Source organism: Dromiciops gliroides, chromosome 5, assembly GCF_019393635.1.
Source record: "Dromiciops gliroides isolate mDroGli1 chromosome 5, mDroGli1.pri, whole genome shotgun sequence".
NCBI classification, from domain to species: Eukaryota; Metazoa; Chordata; class Mammalia; order Microbiotheria; family Microbiotheriidae; genus Dromiciops; species Dromiciops gliroides.
In genome coordinates, this window is record NC_057865.1 from 241,740,176 (window position 1) to 241,756,054 (window position 15,879).

The following is a 15,879-nucleotide window of genomic DNA, read 5'->3' on the forward strand; positions in this document are numbered from 1 at the left end:
TAGTTTATGGAGAGCTTGTGTCTGCACATGGCCAGCATGTGTCCGAAGGGAGACCTGAACTGGCCGCTTTATGAGTTTCACTATATGTCAGAGATGACACCTGAAGGCAAGTTTTACAGGCTCCAAGGTGTTCCTCTCAACCCCACTGTCATAAAAGAACTTGATAGCATACGACCATATATAAATAACATTGATAGGTGCTCCAGTAGGTTTTTCATAAAGTATTTCAATATATCAGTCTGGGAACTTTATTTATGACTCTTTTTTTGAGAGTTGCGCTTATTTGGCAAGATGAAATCACTAAGGCTTAGTTAAAGGTGACTCTCCTGAGGCTTCAACGAGTAAGATTCCTGGGGGAAAAATAAAGCTTTTAATCTTAGGAAACTTTTCTGAGTGGGAGAAGGTGGGTAAAGGGGAGAAAGAACCATGGGCTTAAACTTTAGCACTAGCATTTCACCCCTGACCTGACTTTGTACGGTTTTTAAATAGGAAATTTGTAGAATGGTTTACTCTTTTTCATTTCCCATGGAGTATGATATATGATAGGTTAATACTTCAGTTTCTGAGAGCAAGGCAAATAATAGTTTGGAGGAAATTTAGCAGTTGTCATTTGCATCTACTCTACCTGTATTGACTGAATCCTTTTCTGATTGTCACCTTCTATGCAAAACGGTTACATAATTTTTAGAGAGATAATGGGATGTTCCAAACTCCTGGGTGGCTAAAAGCTTGTTTCCTCAAGGAACACCTTTGCTATTCCTTTTTATTTTGTTGCTCTTTTTTATTTTAAATTTGTTTCATTTAATTTTCATCTTAGTTTTTAAAAAAAAATGATAGCTTATTTACAAATTCAAGGAGAAAATAGCCTGAGTTTGGAGATCAGGCATAGTAAACAGTTGATACTGTTAAATATTATCCCAGTTTCATAAGGTCTGGTTATGGTAACATTTGTTCTTTATTGTACTGTGCATGTCAGTGTTGCTTGGGTATTTGTTGTATCTCAGAAACATAATGGTTTAGTAATGTGGTATGGTGCTAAATGATTCATAGAATTTGTATTAATCATTGTAATAATTATACAGTATTAGTTCAGTATTTCAGTTCCTCTAGAAGGGGAAAAAACAAAACCTCCTTGTTCTTGTTTTTGGTTATGCTACTCAAGAATGAAATAACGACACGCTCCTTTTTGGAGAAAAACTTTCTGTTATGTATCCATATGTGTGTTTTATTACCTGAGCAGTAAATAATTCACAATGTAGTGCCAAGTGACTACATTTCATTAGAAAAAAGCTGAATTTGTACAGTGTTTGAGATAACTCTGCTTCTTAAAAATCAGTGAATTTCAGATTAGGTCATACAGAAATTTGTGAATCCGTGTCCTCAATTCCTATGCTGCCTCTGGTTTATTTATGAATCACTATTGATAGATGTGGTTTCAATGCCGAATCGATCATAGGCTAATATGACTTAGAGCCACAAGAGACCTTGGAGACAATCTAGTTCAGGTCCAGTATTTTATAGTGGAAGAAAAGTGAAGCCCAGAGAGACAGAGGTAGATAGATGCTCAAGGTCATGGCAGGTGGTTAAAGAAAGAGAGCTGGAAGTCAAACCAGGTCTTTTGAGGATAAACCCTCTTTTCTTTACCTCTAAACTGTTCTTCCTTTTCCCTACAACCCTCAGGCACATTTTAAAAATTGTAAAATGAATATATTTTGGGTCTGTCCTTTTCACTTACTAACCTGTTATGTGGTTTGGGGAACAATCTATGTGATTCTTATTCATATCTTGGTGTACATTCTCCATAGAAGAGATAACCAATGTGCTAGAGATAATTCCTCTTTAAAAAAAATTCATTGATAGCAGTGTTGTGCTATGAATGTCCATATTCTTTTGTTGTCAGTACATAGGGAACTCACCTCCTATTCTAGTCACATAATAAACAGGCATCATTAAGCATGTTCTGTGTGCCAGGTGATGTCCTGGAGAAAAAACCAAAAGTGAAATAGCCTCTGCCCCCTAAGGAGCTTACATTATACTGGGGGAGACGTTTATACATATAATTATGTACAACTTACCCAATAAATACAAGGAAATTTTTGTTCTTTTTTTGGGGGGGGCCAATTTTTTCATCTGTCATCCATAAGTAGACAAAGCATTTATTAAATGGTTTCTGTTTCCCAGGCCCTGGGATAAAAATATATGCAGGCCAGGTAGCCCAGCCCTCAATGAGTTTAATTGTAATATGGGGAGAGAGTACATAAAGATGAGCCTAGTAGGGGAGAGGGATGGAGAGTGCATGTTGGAGGTCTAGTTCCCTGGTAAATTAGGTCAGCCTTCACCTATCAGAGCCAGGCTCAAGGTTTTGGTTAGGAAGTAATTAGTAATATGCTTACCTCTTAAACCTATCATGTGTTATCTGCAATTTGAGTATTTGGAGATCCTGAATTTCATGATTTTGCAGCCATATTATATAACTAGGAGAATATTAATGTTAAATAACTTTAAATCAAAGGTTCTTCACCTGTGGTCTTGGCTAGATTTCGGGGTATCGGTGAACTTGTATGGGAAAAAATTGAGTTTTATTTTAGTCTAATTGGTTTCCTTTCTAATCCTATGTATTTTATTTTATGCATTTAAAAATATTATTTTGAGGAGTCCTTAACTTTTCACCAGACTGCTGCACAACACAAAAGGTTACATGTAATTTTAAATTAATGTCAGGCTTGCAGCCTAGAAGTTAAGCCCAGCTGGTTTCACCTTTGCAAACAGCTTTTGTATATGCCACCTTCTCTCCTGTGGTCACCACCACTCTAGTGTAGGCCCTCATCACCTCACATTTGGATTATCATGAGAGCCTGCTGGTGGGCCTACCTGCTTCAAGTCTCCCCACTCCAATCCATTCTTCATTCAGGTGCCAAAGTGATTTTCCTAAAGTTATCACTTTTATTTATTGGAACATCATGTCACCCCTTTACTCAATAAACTCCATTTGGTTTCCTTTTGCTTCCAGGATCAAATACGAAATGCTCTGGCATTCAAAGCCCTTTATTTACAACCTAGCTCCTGCCTACTTTTCCAGTTTCTTTTCACCTCTCCCTCCTTGAAGAATACTCTTTGATCCAATGACACGAACTTCCTGGCTGTTCCAGGAACAAGCCATTTCATCCCTGGTTCCAGGTGTTTTCTCTAACTGCTCCCCAGGTCTGTAACACTCCCCCTCCTCTACTCTGTTTGATGACCTTCGTGATTTCTAAAAACCCTTTTAGTGGAAGCCTTCCCCAAAGCCTTTCTCCTTTGTTAGTTATTTCCTATTTATCCAGTATACAGCTTACTTTGTATGTTATCCTCTCCCTTAGATTGTGAGTTTCTTGATGGCAGGGACTGCCTTGCCTCTTTTTGTGTCCCTGACACTTAGTAGGATTCCTGGCACATAGTAGGTGCTTAATGCTTATTGATTTTCTTAGGAAAAAACTAAGAAATAGTAAAAAAAAAAAAAAAGCAAACAAACCCCTCAAAACCAGTAATATGTATGCTGATGGATTTTCCCTCCTGAACAATAACTTATATTTATATGGTGCTTCAAGGTTTATACAGTATTTTCCTTACAGTTAACTTGTGAGGTAGTCTGTATCTGTATTAATAGCTTTGTTTTATAGATGACAAGTTCTGAGTCTCAGATTAAAGGACTTGCTCACTTGTCACTCATCAGGTCTCTAACTACTAGTAAAGAGTTCTTTATAGTGTAACTTCTTCCATGGTGCCTTTCTTGAGTATTTGCTGAAATTCAAAGCATTCAAGAGCAAACATTCACAAACCTATAAATTGTTAAAGTGCAAATTAAATTGAGCATATTTAATTTTGCTTCACTTTTGAAAAGTAAAATTCTGGGGAAAAGAATATGTGCTTCACAATTTTTTGGTGATATAATCAGAATACATACATATGTAATGTAGGGACCAATTTTTAATTGGGGAGTGTTAGCTAGGGGGCTCCCCACAATGTTGGGGCAAGAAAGGAGACCGACAGCCTCCCTCAAAACAGAGCAGGATTTATTTAACAAGAACGAACTTAAAAAAACACAAACAGGATCAGTAGGATCAAGGGAAAGGAAATAAAATGGGGAAAGGGAAATTATACAACCTGAACACCACCGCCACCCAGGAATCAGCTGAGAATACACAGCAGCATCCTGTCGCTTTCCAGCTTCCAGCTAGAATGGCAGAAAAACCTCCCTACTTCCCAGCAGACCCCCAGGCTGACCACACACAGCCCCCAGCTAATGGGCTGGCCTCTCTGACAGTCACATGACTGCCCTCACTGGGCTTCTAATCATTATAATTTTGCCAGGCCCCTGTCTGGGAGTGGTGATGACGTGAGGTGCCAGCGCCGTGGCAACAGCTAAAACCAGTGGGTGGAGCACCATGCCATTTGTGGAGCCCCCAGGCAAGGCTTTTTTAAAAATTCTAGCCAAAAGATGGGACCATAAAAATCTCAAATAACAATTCTTTACAGTAAAATAATACCTTTGGCACAGTTGAAAACTGCTTTTGCTAAAAAAGTGAAATAAAAACTATTTCTAATAAAATGATGAAAGTTTGTTGCTCTTGTAATTTTTACCCAAGAAGTAATTGAAATGTAAAAGTCAGAGTCTTGTGAGTATCATTAGGTAGATTGAATTTTCTCTTATAAAATTTAGCCGTATTATAAATCACATAAGCAGATTATTTCTTCACTGCATTCCACTCCTAAACAAACATGCTTGATTAGCCCTGCATTTATTCTAGCATTCTATTCATATGGCCTTAATAAGCATCTGAAAAGAAATTCTTTGCTTACAGTGTACAAATTTTACCTTGAATTTATGGAAGAATTTCCCTTTAGAAGAGCTGAAGGAATTTTTGGGTTATCACATTTATTTATTGGAACATCCCCTGAAGGATAGTAGTATAAATATATAAAGTATGTAAACAATCTATTTTCATGGGAAAATCAAAGGAGAGGAATTAAATGAATTCCAGGAAATTACTTAATTGGTAACAGAGTTAAGGTTAGAATTCAGTTTAGAGGTAACATTTCTTTTTAGATTTGCTATTTCTGTGAACTACCTTTCAGATCAACACTTAGAAAGTTGTGTTATATAACTATCTGTAAGTACATTTGTGTTTTAAGGAGGATTGGATGTTGCCTGGGATTGATAAAGGTATACACATCTGGCTGAAGGAAGGGCCCTATGAACATTTAGAGATTGGATTGGTTCTGGCCTCGTCCCAGGAAAATCGGTCATTTTAATTCAGCATTTATTAAGTTCTTGCTGTGCTAGGAAGTAATTCTGCCCTCAGGGAGTTTATATTCCATTAGAGCTCCATGGGTCCTGATGGTTTTGCTGTCGGAAGGATCAGATTATTTATTCTCTGTCTCAGGAAGAGAATTCAGAGGTGTGTGATGATTGACTCAAGAGCATCGATTCCCCTTTAAAGTTGTACCAGGAATCAAATGACCTGGCTTCAAATGCCAATTCTGGCACTTACCAGTCATGTGGCTTTGGGAACAACCTGGCTCTGAACCAGCTTCCTAATCTCTAAAATGGAGAGGATCCTGTCATCTACTGTAGTGTTGTGTGGATAAATTGAATAATGTATGTGAAATGTCTTTGTAAAGTGTAACACACTATGCAGGGACTACCCCAGTGTAGAGTGAGAGGAGTGATTCACACCCTTCCTACTTCACTTAATGTAGTAGCAAGATGCTTTGTGCTCTGGTACCTTTATAAGTGAGAAGGCCTCTGAGTTACAGATTCAGTCAGATGTGTAAACTATGTGTGAACGTTCTCCAGACACCTCGATTTAAATCATTCAGTCACCAGTGTAAAATGGGTGTAAGGAATGAAGTACTCAAGCCTTGAGATGAAATTATTGGGATTGACTAAAAGAATTGTAAGCTGGACTTCTCAGAGTAGATAACACAAGTCAAGTGTAGCAGCTTCTTTGAGAATTAAGCTTTGGGAACATTTGGAGGGGTCAGACCCTTGCACCTTTAACTAGGGGTCATTAGGAGGGGTTGGGGGAGTGATACCAGCAGGAGTATTCAATTTCCTGTTCCCTCTTTGACAAGGTCATCAGAGAGACTGGACTAGTAACAAATAAGGAATCTAACAGGATGCCGAGTCAGGACAGACTAGTTCTGTCCTCAGGTAAGGCAGCTTCAGAGTATGGCCGCTTGGGGTGAAGAGAAGTTCAACTTCAGGATTCCCCAAGGCCTCTGACCCTTGGGGCTCAGTAGAGAAGTACACATACCTCAGGGAAACTTCACGAAGTCTCCAGGAACGGAGAAAACCTTCATTCAGCCAGTGTCTGTGAGGTATTCTTTTTTTTTTTTTTTAAGCGAGGCAATTGAGGTTAAGTGACTTGCCCAGGGTCACACAGCTAGTAAGTGTTGAGTGTCTGAGGCCGGATTTGAACTCAGGTACTCCTGAATCCAGGGCTGGTGCTCTATCCACTGTGCCACCTAGCTGCCCCCTGTGAGGTATTATTTTAACCACATGTAGTCTCTCAGCTTGAGCCCACCTTCCCCTGGATTCTCTTTGAGTTAGTAGGAGAGTATGTCACAAACCTGTGGGGGCAGCATTTTTGGTACAAACTATTATTCTAACTGCCACTTAGCTATTCCCAGCTGTTATCTTCAGGCTTATAAATTTAAGCATAGTAGAAAATGGAATTCAACATAGGAATATAGATTAATTATCTAATGAAAATATTCCTTATTCTGAAATGAAGAAGGGACCTGGAAAACAAATGCTAAAAGGACCCATAAGATAATAAGTTAAAAGACAAACCATTTAATTGCAGTTTGACCTGTCAAGAGAAAACGTTGGTGTTTGAGGTGTGTTTTGGGGGTGCCTGTTTGTCAGATGCTGGCACATCAGAAGTGCTGTGGGAAAAAGCAAACAAGGATGCCCATTTAAATGATAAAATATGTGGTTTAATAGGGACATAGGGACTGCGATTTCACTTGTGTAGAGGACACTGGCTATAGAAGCTCCCTTTGAAACTTCTCTGAAGGTTCGAGTTTTACAGACTGGCATGGCCTTGGAACTCAGACCTTAAGTGCCTTGCCCAGCGACACACAGACAGGTGTTGGAAGGTGAAATTTGAATCCAGGTCTTCTTGAATTGGAGGTCAGCTTTATCACTCCTATGCTATGTATACTGTTTCTCTAGCATGCAGTTTAATAAACATACTTGAAATTACAAATACTTTCAGGATCCTTTTAGTTTTGAAAAAGAAGTTGCATTGAAGTCAGAAGCTGTGGATGACTCTAGAGCTGTTGTAGGCTCTGATGATCCGGTGTCTGCACCAAATTTGATATCAGTAGGGCCACCAGCTTACCTTTCTAGACTAGGTTAGAAATGGGATAGGTCAAAGTTCCCAGGCCAAGCAGTAAGTAGTGGGATCAGTTCATGAATAGCCCTTGCATTACCAGCATGGGCGAGATGGAGAGACCCAGTATTTTTTTAATGTTGACAATGAAAAAATACTCATATCCTGTAATCGAAAGTATCTTTTTCTTGACTTTGCTAAACAATCAAGCTATGGTAGCACCTTCTTGTTGTATTACCTTTACTACCAAATTCCTAGAAAGAATGATTTGTACCTGGGTCCGCTTCATTGTTTATTTACTCCCTCCTCATCTTTTTACAATTTGGCTTCCATTCCTACTGCTCTACTGCAGCTGTTCTTTTCAGAGATATTAGGGATCTCCTAATGATAGTATTTAGAAGTGAAATGGGCCTTCTATTTGTGATAGGATGGTGGAATTAAGATTGGAAATGGTTTTAGAAGTCATTGAGACATGGCTTAGCATTTATATAGTGCTTTAAGTTTTATAAAGTGCTTTACAAGGATCTCATTTTCTTCTCACAAGGACCCTGGGGGAATTATCCAAACACTGAAGTAGGTGCTGTTATTATCCCTATTTTACAGATGAAGAAACTCAGGCAGACAAGTGATTTGCCTAGGGTCACACAGCTAGTAAATGAGGTCACATTTGAACTTGGTCTTCCTGACTCCATGACTAGAACTTTATACTCTATCCCAAATAGCTGCCTTATGTAGAGCTGGAAGGGACCTAAGAGGTCATTTAGTTCCGTTGAAGAAACAGAGGCCTAAAGAGGAAAAACGGTCACATAGGAAGTATGCCGGAATTTGAGTCCAGGTCTTTGTTCTTTCCATTGTGCTTTACTGCTTCTCATAACGTAGGTTTCCATGGAAGGTTAAATTGTACAAAGCATTTCCTCACAACAGTTCTGTTAAGTAGATAAAGCAAGGATCATTAGACTCATTTTACAGACGAGGAGACAGTGACATGACCAGAGTCACACAGTGAGTGACACAGCTGAGCCAGGTCCCCAGACTCTCTGGTCTTACTGCCTCATTCACAAATGAGGGGCCACCTGGGAGGATGCATCAGAGCTGGGTTTTGGTTTGGCTCCGCCAAAGCTGCCTTCTCCTTACACCATGCCAAAGGTACTTTCTCTGTCCTTTGATCATCCATGAGATTTCTCAGGCATTTGACACTTGAATAGAATGAAGGAAAGAAACAATTTGTGCAAAACGCCATTCCAGGACTAATGATACAAATGAAAAAGAAAGGCAGCCCTTGCTCTCAGGTGGCTCCCATTCTCATAGGAGGCTTCAGTTCCAAGTCAGTAGGAAGCCCCTTGGGGTCCTTCGGGTGCATTGACAAAGGAGATGGTGATGCATGGGAAGACTGCATAGATTTCCAATGCTGGGCCACTTGACAGTGCCAAGGACTTTGCTGAGGACTTTATTTTGCAGAGAAGAGCATGGGGCCCCCAGTTTCTCCACGTTTCCACATGGCTTGTGTGGGGGGCTGGATTGACCAGTGACCTGGGTTGGAGAGGAGGTGGTGCTGCTCATTCAGGGATCTGGGGCTCCAGGGACTGAGTCTGTCACTGTCTGGGTTTGAGGAGAGGTGGTGGTGGCGGCTTGACTTTGCTAGTCCTTGCCTGCCTCTGTCCATTTTCTTGATGCTTTCTCTTTCTTTGCATTCAGTAACACTCTCCTTGTTACCTCCTAAGTGTGGTAGTCCTCTGATCTTCTGTACTCCATTCTCTTCTCTCTCTACACTGTCATCTTTGATGATCTTGGTGGATCCCATAGGTTCATTTTTGACCAGTGTGCATATAATTATCAAATGTATGTCTGTCTCCTTAAACTCTCCTAAGCTCTTAATTTTTATTTCCAAAAGTTTGCTCAATATTTCTACCTGAGTTTCCCACTGGTACCTCAAACTTAGCAAGTCTAAAACTGAACTTATCACCAACTCCCCCAGAACTTGTCTCTCCTCTTTTTTGGGGGGAGGGCAGGGCAGTGAGAGTTAAGCGACTTGCCCAGGGTCACACAGTAAGTGTCAAGTGTGTGAGGCCGGATTTGAACTCAGGTCCTCCTGAATCCAGGGCTGGTGCTTTATTCGCTGTGTCACCTAGCTGCCTCCTGCCCTATCTCTTTTAAAACATTTTTATTATGAAATTGACAACAAATATGAAGGGTAGGAAAAAAGATTGGGTATGAACCACAATCTATTATCTATAGTTTATTTTTAAAAAATAATATATTTAACATGGTGATACCTATGGCTCTTTCTGAACCACATACTGCATGCTTCTGCAAATTTTAAAAATGTTTTATTAATGCTCTTTTCTTTTTCGCATCCTAGTATTCTCAGGTTCTTTGCCTCTGCCCCTTTCTAGAGCACGATACTATTTGCATTTATACATCATAATTTGTTCAACAATTCCCTAATTGTTAGGTATCTACTTTGCTGTAAAGAATATGGAAATGGCAAACCTCTTGAAGAAAACCCCATAGACAGTATTGTCCCAGGGTTCACAAAGAGTTGGGCATAACTGAATGACCAATCAATAGCTACAGATGTGCATTTTGGGGATTCTTGGGTATAGTTCCAAATTGCTTTTCTAGAGCTTTCACTCCTGCACCAGCAGTGCATTAGTGTTTCTGAGTTCCCACAGCCCTTCCCAACAATTGTTACTTTCCATTTTTGTTATCTTTCCCAACATTGGGTATGAGGCAGAACCTCAGATTGTTTTGATATGGATTTCTCTTATTAGTAATTTGGACCATTTAAAACATTTGGCTGTTGATAACTTGCATTTCTTTTGAAAACTGTTCATTTCCTTTGAAAATTTATTTCTTGGATAATGGCTCTTATTTTTATCTCTTTTTATTAATTCTCTATATCTTGGATATCAGACGTTTATTAGAGCAATTTGCTGCAGGAATTTCCTTGCCAGTCAACTCTGTGGGAAGGAATAAATAATCTAATCATAACTGGATAGATTTTGCATAATCAGAATTATCCATTTAAATTTTTTTTTCTTCTTGGTTAAATAAGGTTTTTGAGAATAGGGATGTTTCAGGGATTGTATTTGTAGCCCCAGTGCAAGAACGGTATTTGGCACATAGTAGGCACTTAATAAGCACATACTGATGGATCTTTATCCCATGTTTGTTTAGAAACTTGCCCTGGGAGATCTCCAAACTAGGGGGTGGCTTTGTATCCTGATAGATTTCTTACAAGCAGGAACTGAGATCCTCCTGGTTTGGGTGCTATTTACTGGTGATCCCTTTTGTTTCAGGCCTTCCTGGTAGGACCTTAACCAGAGCCATGTGCAGTCTTAGGCCATCTGGAAGAGTTGGCTGGTGTTTCTCTTTGGCTTTATTATTCATTCTTTCATCTGCTATTCTTTTACATCTCTGATGGGGACTTTCTTAGAAGAGCTAGGTTCATTTGTAGCCTTTCATCTCACCGTCTTTACTGGAAGTCCCAGAGATTTTTACTTTATATACAGTGTATAAGAAATGCGGCCAATGCAACTTTTATCCATATTTATTTTAAGTAAGTGTTGCTTTGCCAGTTGATACCACAAGCCATGTAAGTAATTTAAATGTGAAACAGCAGCAAAATAGAGATGGGAATAAAGATGGAAGGGCAAGTGAAAAACTGGGGGAAAGGACACGAAAGGAAGGAAGGAAGGGAAGTTTTGGTAAGTTTACTTGGCCATTGAGCTCCATCTAAGTACAAGAGAGTTGTTTTCGGACTGTAATCTTCATTCGTGTGGGAAGCGACTTAATAACCTTTTCTTACATCTACTTTTTGATTCCTTTAGTATAGAATACATAAAACCTAGTTTATAAAAGTAAAAAATGCAAATCCTGTTTTTAAATTAATTATATAAAACAAGCATATGAGAAATTTAAAAAACATTTTGAGTTAAAGCACATAAGTGTTATTATATAATTGGATTTATAACACTAGTTATATTATCTTTTGAGAAGTTTCTATAAGAAAATCCAACAGGTCATCCATTCACCAGCTCTGAGTCACTTTTTTGTCACTATTTCTTAATACCTGGTACAAGTGTCAATCAAGTGTTGATGATTTATTTGGTTCAGTAATCAGGTCATGAAGTATTGGCTAATTACTACTAGATGCTTAATATTTCATAATGCAGATATATGAGGCTAAGTAGAACCATCCAAGAGAACATTTGCTGATGAACTTCAAAAGAAAATTACATAACAAACCAAGCATTTATTAAGCACCTACTATATGCTAGGCACTGTGCTAGACTCTGGACATGAAAAGAACAGAAATGATATATCCTTGTCTTCAGAGGCTTACTTTTTTTATAAAAAACTTTTCTCAACTTAAACACAAATAAGATGGGTTATTTGCATTTACATTGTAGAACAGAAAAAATGTTTGCTTTTGAGAATTCCTAATCTCTGTCATGACAGCTTGCTTTTATTTTTAAGTGTATAATTTTTAACATTAGATAGCTTTCAAAGCTGTTCTGCTTGTCTGTGCTAATTTCTTGGCCTTCAAAAGTTGCCTCAGTGATCCTCTTTTCTTTTACCTTTGCACCTTTTTACTTACTTTGCTATCTTATGCCTTTCCCCCTATGAATTCCTGCTGTGCACTACTTTGGGTAAGAAAAAGAAAAGATAAAGTCCTCCGTCTGAAAAGTGCATGTTATTCTCTATCTTGAATCTATCACCTCTCTGGTGAGAGGTAGGGTAACACGCTGGAATCATACTTGGTTATTGTAGTTGATCAGAGTTCTCAAGCCTTTCAAACTTGTTTCAAGTGTGCCTGGTTTTCTCACGAACCCCTCTTTAACAATTGTCATTTCATATTTTTTATTATCTCTTCAAATCTGATAGTTCTGAGGCAGGAACTCAGAATTTGCTTCAAATTGCATTTCCTCTAATTATTAGAGTGAACATTTAAAAAAAAAATGCTTGTTCATAGCTTGGATTTCTTCCTTTGAAAAGAATCCCTTAGTATCCTTTAATCATTTATCTATCATGAAGCGGCTTTTGTTCTTATATATGTAAATAGTTCCTTACATTTTTTTGGATATGAGACCTTTATCAGAGAAACTTGCTGCAAAAAGCTTTTTCCCTAGTTATCTATTTTCCTTCAGTTTTAACTGCATGGCTTTGTTTTGCAGAAACTTATAACCAAAATTGCCCATTTTATCTTTTTGATCTTCTTTAGCCTTTGTTTTATCATAAACTTTTTTCCCCTATTCATGACTCAAAATTAATTTCTTCCTTACTCTAATTGTTTAAGATGTCCATTTTTTATATCTAAGTCATGTATCCATTTGGAGCTTACAATGATGTATAGTAGTAAGATCAGATTGCTTTAAAGTTAAGTAGCTTATAGTTTATTGACTTCTGAAGTGTAATAGTCTAAACCCGACCTCAGACTGCCCTTGGACCAAATGTGGGAGCCCTGTCACAAAGATGAAGAAAAAAAGTTCATCAAAATCAACTAACATCAGCCATTTCTGACAGTATATGAAATATTCCATACCCAATTCCTCCTCACCCCCCAACTTCTGCAATTAAGGTAGATGAATTACATTTTTCAACTTTCTTAGGAGCTAAGCTTGTTTATTAGAATTAAACAGCATTGATTTCATTTTATTGTTTTACTTTTTTTACATTGATGTAGTTATTGTGTATATGATATCTTGGTTCTGTTTACTTCCATCTTTATAAATTGATATGTCTTCCTGATATTTCACAGAATTCTTTATATTTTTTTACAATGCAGTAATATACTCATATGACCTTCCTATGTAATTTTATAAAAAACATAAAATAATTTAATATTTATAATAATAGCAAAAATGTAGAATTCTTCTAAGAAAAATACCTATGTTACATTAACTTATTTTGGATTACCTTAAATATTGATTAAATTTTTAGAAAGCAATTTAAAGGTTTACTATGTTCTTTGATAGTGTTATTTTAGTACAATATGGGAAATAATATCCCTAACTATTCTGATGCTCATAGAGTTTTAGAGATAGAGAGGTGATTCTAGATAAGAGTTTTGTCTAATGTTCTATTAGTTACAGATGAGAAAAAACAGGCTTATAGAAGTGGAAGTGATTTACCAAAGTCACAGAGGGTAATAATGGGTGGAGCAAAGGCTGGAACCCAGTTTCTTATGCCCAAATTTGTTGCTCTTTCTCTATAGACATGATCTCATTGTTGTTTGGAGATGATCGTTTTCCTTTGAGTTTTAATATTTTAAACGTTTTGATGATGTAAAATGTATCTTATTAATTTTGGATATGGCTATAAAATTGCTATGGAAAATGATAATAAGAATTATCAAAATAATTGCTTTCACGTGTAGTATATAGCTTTCTTTTTTTTTTTTTTTTGGATGAGGCAATTGTTGAGTGACTTGCCCTAGGGTCACACAATTAGTAAGTGTCAAGTGTCTGAGGCTGATCTAAACTCAGGTCCTCCTGACTCCCAGGGCTGTTGCTCTATCCACTTACAGCTTTCTAAAGACTGAAGAATTTTTAGATTGTGAATAAGATGTGTTTATGAGAGCACATTAAATAAGTGAACTTTTTCTAAGAAAAATTCATAGGATTATCACTTCAGAGGTCATCTAGACTAATCCTCTCATTTTTGCTGATGAGAAAACTGAGGCTTGTAGAGGTTTAACAAAGGTCGACACAGAATAGTAAACAACAGGGCTAGGATCTGATTCCATAGTCAGTTCTATTTACCAGTCCTTAACATTTTATTCTTTCTTATTTATATAGCGTTCCTGAATTTGCTTTCATTCATGTCCCTAATCATCCGAAGGATTTTTATTTAAAGAGGGAACAGTTTTTCCCCCCAGAGTTGATTAAATTCTCTTTTTTGGTGTCTTTGTCATTTTTAAATTTGAAAAATTCATCTTTATCAAAACAATATTGATGACTCAGGAATTTATTGAATATTTTCTTTCTTTATTCTTTAGTATTAAAGGCATTAAATTGTGTGAAATTAATCCATTGGTGCCACCAAAGTGCCATTCACCTAGAATTCGTGGTCTGGTGGAAAGTGTGATGGTGTGAGTTTGGAGGCTTGGCTCTGTATGAGATGATTATAGATTTGAGTCAGATTAAACTCTGAGGATGGGATCTGGAAGGTACCCAGCCCTGCCCCAGTATAGTTAGTTTAAAGTTTATACTTGTCAAATTCTCGACTGTCTCCTTTAAGGTTTTAGTGCCAATTAACAGTATTTTTACTTCTGCTCAGTCTCCCCACTTGTCAGCTACATCTTAGTTTTATCTGGAATCCATCATGTGTCAGAACCCCAGATCCCTGTTGAGTGGGTCGGGGAGTTTGCCCACCAATTCAATACTCGGGACTCAAGAAGAAAGGACGGGGCTCGGCACAGGATGCAGCAATTAAGTTGAGACCAGATGTTAAGTGACATGTCTCTTTTTCTCAGAGCAGAAACCCCTTGACCCTAGGGTCCCAACAATGGATTATTCTTTTATTCTTTATTCTATTTCTTTGATTTCCCAACTTAGCCGAAGATAAATTTTAACCCCGTCATCCTTCTAAAATTAACACGACTACAAAACAATGCTGAAACACCTGAGTGACTCTTCCTGTTATTGAAATTGAATATCTTTAGAGACAGGGGTTGGGAGAGGGGAAGGGGGAGTCAGTGGGAACTGTGAGATCTGAAACATCTGACTGTCACTCCCTCATTCCCTCTTCCTTCCGTTTGACCTTGTTCCCCCTCCCCTTTTCCCCCTTGTTCCTGGAACACGTATGCATGTCTCCATACATTGATCATGAGCTAAACACGAACCCTGGGTGAGACAGGATTGGATGTTAGATTGTGAGCTCGCCCTAGTGTGCGTGGGGACTTCCCCTCTGACCAACATTCCTATAAAAGGTCAAGGCATGTATTAGCTATCTTGACTCAGTCATTGAGTTTGCTCATTCTTGCAGAAATGTAATAAATCTGTCTCTGCTTGACTTGGTGGTCTCCTCGAGTTATTTGGGTAAACTGAGGCAGCTTGCCCCAAACAGCTCTATTTATGGGCAAGCTAGAAAGGACTTTAGAAGTCTTTGCCTTAATTTGCAGACAAGGAAACTGCTGTACAAAAAAGCCAGATGTCTTGTTCAAGAGCATGTATCTGAGATGTGAATCACCCTCATCAGAGTCACCCCCTTACTTTAATAAGGGAGAGGGATGGACTAGAGGATCCAACTAAAAAATTTCATGATTTTCTGAAATAGGGTTTACGCTTCAGCTACAGAAATGGAAGGAAAATTTCATATTTAGGGATCAGGTAGTAAGTCTTCTTAAAATAGTACATTGTTTCAGTGTATTTTTGTGGGTAAGTGTTCTCCACTTCTAATGAAGTAAACTTGATTATGCGAAGGTGAATAAACTGAGTCCTTGGGGAGTCATTTTTGAGGGCTATGTGGAGTGCAAGTTAGACTATGTGAGCAGAGTGGT